Genomic DNA, 6,102 nt, shown 5'->3' with positions numbered 1-6,102 from the left:
CTCCGGTCTGTGCGCCGGGTCGAGAGGGAGCGGGCGGAGTGTGGATGGGGGAGAAGGGAGAGGCTGCGGGGGGCCGCGTCCCCTGGTAAATGGCAGGGTGTGCCCGTATGGGCCTCTCTGTGTCTGCACTTAAAGACCCTGTTGGCCATGGGGTGTGGATAGGGAACCCCGAGTCTCAGACTAAAGGAAAGACACTGGGTGATGCTGGTTCTTCCCTTCCTTCCTCTGGCCCCACCCCCACCCGTTAGCTCCTAGCGAAGGGGGTGGGGGCGGGGGGTGTCTGGGGAGAGGGGGTGAGGGTGTTGGTGTCCATGGGAGGGGTGTCGTGTGTGCAGTCACTGTCCACAGGTGTTTCCAGTAGGGACTTCTGCCGCCCCTGCTTCCTTTGTGTCCCCACCCCTGCCAGGGCTCCTGCCCTTGGTACCCCCGGGGTCCTAACCCCTGATGCTTTTCAGAGCCAGAGAAGGGGGGTGGGGCCACTCCACGGAGGCAGGACTCACTCTCACCAGGTATACTCCCCCACCAACCTTTTGGCAAACTCTAAATCACCCCCCTCCCCACCCCCCACCCAACAGCGCTTTGACCATGGGGAGCTGTCCATTCCCCAGACAGTTTGGGGAGGGTCCAGGGTCCCTCCCCTACTAGACCTCCCTTGCCTCTCTCTTTGTTCTTCCAGCTGTGCCTGCTTCTTCCACAACTCAGGCACACAGACCCCCACCTTCTGCCCTCTGGGGGTTAGTAAAACATCCCATCTCTCCTCCCTCTCTCCTCTCTCTCTCTCTCTCTCTCTCTCTCTCTCTCTGTCTCTCTCTCTCTCTCTCTCACACACACACACACACACACACTGATTTATGGGGTCTGAGCTGGGCTGGTCCTTCAGGATGGGCAAGACCCAGCCCCCTGTCCTCCTCCCTCCCATTGTAAATAGACCTGCCACCCCCCCGCCTCCCACACACTCACCAGGCCTCCCACACACGCCCTCACTCATTCCAGGGAAGCCCGTGTGGGGCGTGAACCCTACTGCCACGTCTATCAGTCCTCTTGGTTTATGCAAAGATTTGCTGTAAAGTAGATTTCTCTCTCCTTCCTCCCCCCTTCCTTTTATTGTAAATATTGTCTCTAAATGTGTAACATATTATAAAGAATTTATAAGGATTTTTAAAGATGTTTTGCTCATTTAAAGAAGTGTTGTAACAGTGTTGGATAAACCTCCGGCCCCACGTCTGCATGTCTCCTTTCACTGTGTCTTTGACACACCTATCTAGGCAACAACTAAGAGTTCCTGCTTCTGAAAAGTTCTGTCTTAAAAGTATAGTCTATATCTTGGAAATAAATGGCCTTCCTTGAGGCACAAGTCAGATGTCTCACTTGTTCTGGAGGGAGGCGAGGGCCAGAGGAGGTGGGGGAAGAGTGAGGGTTAGGGGGGCTGGACCAGGTGGTGGCAGAGTGGAGGCAAAGCTCTTCCGCCTGGTAATTTTGTAGGTGTCTTGTTCTGGGAGACCAGAGTGAGTGGTGGCATGGGCACAGAATACAAGACGGAAGGGCAGGTGACACTCATTGCACGGAGGTTTCCATGCCTCTGTAGAAATACAGAGAGCGGGTCTATTTTCCTTCTCAGGCCTGCCTGGACCTTCAGAATGGTCCAGAGGTGCTGCTATAACCAGACAAACAATGGGGCCGGGCTGCCTGTCACTTACTTGAGCCAATTAAGCAGAGACAGGGTTGAATCGTTATGAGCGTTTATTCCAGTATTGCCGCGGTATGGGAGAGCAGCAGGTTGTCCACAAAAACCTCTCTGCAGCCACCATAAGCCGGCTGCTTATAAGTACAAAGAAAAGTAGGCAAAAGGGCAGTTTACAGATATGCAAAAGGACTAGGGGTCTCCAAAGGGCTTAGTGATATGCAAGGTCTGGGGTTAAGTGGGGAAATAGCTAAACGGAATGCCAAAATTAACAGGTAAGCAGGCTGGAGATTTGCAAAGGCCTGCAGGTATGCAAAAAGAGCTGGGAATCTTCAAAGGGCTGTCAGATTTTGGTTTCTATAACAAATCTTTGTTAATCTTTCCATGATAATAGGCAGCTCCAAATGGAGAGGAAGGGCTGCATCTCTAGGTCAGCTCCAGCCAGGGTAGAGTGTGCCTTCTTTAATCAGAATAAAACAATCCTGGTTAACAGAGCATGATGAATATTTCTTACAATACTAGCTGGTTCCCCAATATTCTATTTCTGCCCCCTTTCACTGCCAAGAAGACAGGAAGGAGGCTTGGACAAGGCGCAGGCCACTGATAGGGCCCATCCCAGCCAGCTGTCATCATAGGCACTCTAGGCCCTGACAGTATCCCAAGAGGACATTATGGGTTCTGCCCACTGTCTTATTCACATGTGCAAACTCACAGCATGGTGTGTTTTCCTTCTATGTCTTGGCTCTATAGTTTTCCTTGCCAGTTTCCAGGCTGCCTTTGATGAGCCTAGTATTCATATGTAAATCAGGTGACAGTCATCAAAGATAACCAAGGGTTATAGTGAGGGTTAGGGTTAGGGATAGGGTTGTTACTGTTGTCAAGGGTCTAGTTCAGTGATGGCGAACCTATGACACGCGTGTCAGAGGTGACACGCGAACTCATTTTTTGGGTTGATTTTTCTTCATTAAATGGCATTTAAATATATAAAATATCTAAAAATGTCTTTGTTTTACTATGGTTGCAAATATCAAAAAATTTCTATATGTGACACGGCACCAGAGTTAAGTTAGGGTTTTTCAAAATGCTGACACGCCGAGCTCAAAAGGTTCGCCATCATTGGTCTAGTTCAAGGGTCAAGTGTCAAGAGTTAGGGTAAAAGGTCATGTGTCAAAGTTTCATGATCAAGGGTTGAAGGTCTGGGGTCAAGTGTCAAAGTTCAGGGTTCAAGAGGTCAAAGGTCAGAGGCCAAAGGTCATGGGGTCTGATATCTAGGGTTATGCTGAGGGTTAGGGTTGTTAAGGGGGTCTAGGTCAAGGGTTAGGGTCAGGGGTCAAATTTCAGAGGTCAAAGGCCAGGGCTCAAGGTTGGGGTCAAATACTGTTGAGGTCAAAGGTCAGCTGCCAAGGGTCAGGGGTCAAAGGTCAATGTTCAGGAGTCAAGGGTCTGAGGTCTAGGGTTATGGTTAGGGTTGTCAAGTTTTGGGATCAAGGGTCAAAGGTCAAGAGTAAAAGTCAGGGTTAGGGTCAGGGGTCAAATTTCAGAGGTCAAAGGCCAGGGCTCAAGGTTGGGGTCAAATACTGTTGAGGTCAAAGGTCAGCTGCCAAGGGTCAGGGGTCAAAGGTCAATGTTCAGGAGTCAAGGGTCTGAGGTCTAGGGTTATGGTTAGGGTTGTCAAGTTTTGGGGTCAAGGGTCAAAGGTCAAGAGTAAAAATGTGTCAGGTACCTAAGGTCAGGTGTCAAGGTCAGGGTGGTCAAGGGTCAAAGATCAATGGTTAAGGGTCAGAAGTCAGAAGTCAAAGTGCATGGTGTCAAAGACTAGGGCTAGTGCTAGGGGTTTGGGGTTAAGGGTTAGGGTTGCTAGGGTAGTTAAGGGTCTAGGTCAAGTGTCAAGGTTTAGAGTCAAAGGTCAGGGTTCAGGGGGGTTAACATTCAGAGGTCAAAGGTCAGGGGTCAAGGTTTATCATTCGGGTGTCAAGGGCAAGGGGGCAAAGGTCAGCAGTCAGGGGGTCAAGTGTCAGGGTTCTAAGGTCTAGGGCAAGCATGTCAAACTCATGGCCGGCAGGCCGCATGTCCTGTTTAAATAAAGGAGGCATCGTCTAGGGCTGGTCTATTGGGGGTAGAGGAATCCCAATAACACCCCAGGCTTCAGTGAAGCAGGAGAATGCCTCAGAGGGCAGCCTGAGGACCTTCAGAATGTGCTGGAACAGTGGTGCAGCCTTCAGAATTCCAGGCAAACCTAAAAGCCCCATCAGGACATCCGGCCACTCAGTGGTGGGGCAGGCTGGCCTCTGCTATAATAACCTGGAAGGGTTCCGGCAGCTTTCTGGCTACAGGGTCAGGGTCAGGGTCAGGGCCCCCACCCAATCGGAACCAAGAATAAATCTCCTCTCAGGGGTCTTTCCATTTCCGAGGAGAATGGGGTAAGTGGAGCCAGTAGGCCTTTGAGGAGAAGGCGGAAATGCAACATGATGGGGGCTGAAACTCGACCAGCAGACAGTGTTTCAAACCCTGGGTTTTGACCCATTGAAAGGTCATGAAATCAATTTAGTGGGTTGTGACGGAAATGTTTAGAATTTAACAGAAAACACCAGAGTGCATTGTCTATGTAAGTGCTGTTTCACTAACTGTATGGGTGTGTGTGTGTGTACATGTCTGAATCGTTGAGATGAGAAATGGGGACTACTAGAGATAATCAGACCCTACTTCGTTTTGGGGAGAAAGCATTGGGTTTTGGGTCAGGCAGAGCGGGATTCTAATCCTCAGTGCACCTTACTAGTTGTGTGACTCTGAGCCAGACATCTAACATCTCCGGCTCTGTCGCCCACAGGTGTTAGCAACGCCCGTAGCGACCTCACTGATGGTGGTGAAGCAGCTTAGCCAAGAGCTGTTCCTCTCCAGCCTCCCGAAGTTGGTCTCAGGGCCCTTGGGGGCAGCAGCAGTCCCTGTGGTGTTCCTGCCCCTCCTCCCCTGAGCCTTGCTGTGGGACAGTTGGCTACCAGGGACCCCCCTCCTCTGCCCCACCCATCCCCGCCCCTTCCAGGGTGAAGCTGAGAAATAATGAGACTGCAGCCTATAGGAAGGAGGTCCAGGAGAGGAAAAAGAAACAAGTTTTATTTAAGCCCCAAACACTCGGCTAGAAAACCGAAAAAGGAGAGCAGGGAAGTGGGGAGAAGAAAAAGGACATTAAAAAAGAGAGACAGAGAAAACACAGCAACCCTTTTCCATTTAGAAATTGTCAAGTTACACTGACAGAGGTCACAGAATATCCACAGAAGCCATCACTGCTACACCAACACGGGCCCTACGGGGTGGACCGGGCAGGGTGTGGAGCCAGGGCTCGCCCCGGGGGGGCCCACCTGGGACCCCTCTCCGAGCCCGAGGCTCCTAGGGGAACAGCATATTGCGGAAGGGGCGGGAGAGAAAGCCCCCGTGAGTATCACAGCACAGTGGGCGGGGGCTGGGAGGACCAGGTACAAGGGCCCCCCCAGGCGGTTTAGTTTTCTCTTGGTCAAGCACACACGGATGGACAGAGCAGCGAGGCGCATGCAGCTGGAGGGTAGGGGGGAAGCATTGACGTGCTGTGGGCTTTGAGAGGCCAAGGGGCTGGGGGCTTGGGAGGGCGGCCAGAGCAAGTGGTGCAGGGATGATGGAACAGTTCATCACACAGGCACTTCCGCACGCCTGGGTCTACACACATTTGCACACTCCCACACAGGTCAACATGCACCTCCATGTACACCCCTCTGTCCACACATATGTGGCCCACATACATACAGTCTCTTGCAGCTACACACATTTGCACACACACACATCACACGCGCTCTGGTATGCAAAGCTCTTCCACACCGACGTGCAGGTGGGCAAGTGCTGATGCCCAAGCAGGTTCCACGCACCTACGGGCGCACACCTCCCCGCATACGGGGGCGGTAACTCCCCCCTGTGCACACACGCTTCCCACCACGCACGGGGAAGTGGATTTGTGCCGGTGTACACGGACACGCAGGCTGTGCACAATTCCACGCAAATGCCTCTCAGCCCGTCATGTGCAGGAGCCGAAGTGAAAGGAAGATGCGAACCCACTGGGCTCCAGGTGAGCAGGGGGGGCGGCCCAGGGTTCCCTCCCTCTGCCCCCTGGGGGACGGACACTTCCCCCTGCCCCCCGCTCCCCACAAAGGGACATTCAACTCAGGACAAGGACGGTGGGGCACACATTCAGGTCACCGGGCTGAGGGTGGGAGGTGAGGGCAAGTGACAAGTAGCAAGGGAAGAGTCATGGAGTGGAGGGAGGAGGGGGCACCACTCCCCCCTCCCCTCCCAAGTCAGGGGTCTCTGTACAGCCAAGTCAAACCACACCATGTGACTGGACCACAGAAGCCAGGCCGTGTGCCCACCCTCCAGCCCCCTCCCCCGCCAAAACAGCG

General features: G+C 52.9%; 1 long non-coding RNA gene across 1 annotated transcript; it reads left to right on the top strand.

The window, feature by feature from the left end:
• The first annotated feature begins 806 nt into the window (after positions 1–806).
• On the top strand, positions 807–3,189 carry LOC106725360. Its single transcript, XR_001361238.1, has 3 exons — positions 807–2,569; positions 2,813–2,820; positions 2,991–3,189. It is a non-coding gene; the product is annotated as an uncharacterized LOC106725360 (long non-coding RNA).
• Positions 3,190–6,102: the final 2,913 nt, after the last annotated feature.

Source organism: Myotis brandtii, unplaced genomic scaffold (genome assembly GCF_000412655.1).
Source record: "Myotis brandtii unplaced genomic scaffold, ASM41265v1 scaffold157, whole genome shotgun sequence".
In the NCBI taxonomy this organism is placed as follows: Eukaryota; Metazoa; Chordata; class Mammalia; order Chiroptera; family Vespertilionidae; genus Myotis; species Myotis brandtii.
This window is presented reverse-complemented; position numbering and strand designations above follow the sequence as displayed.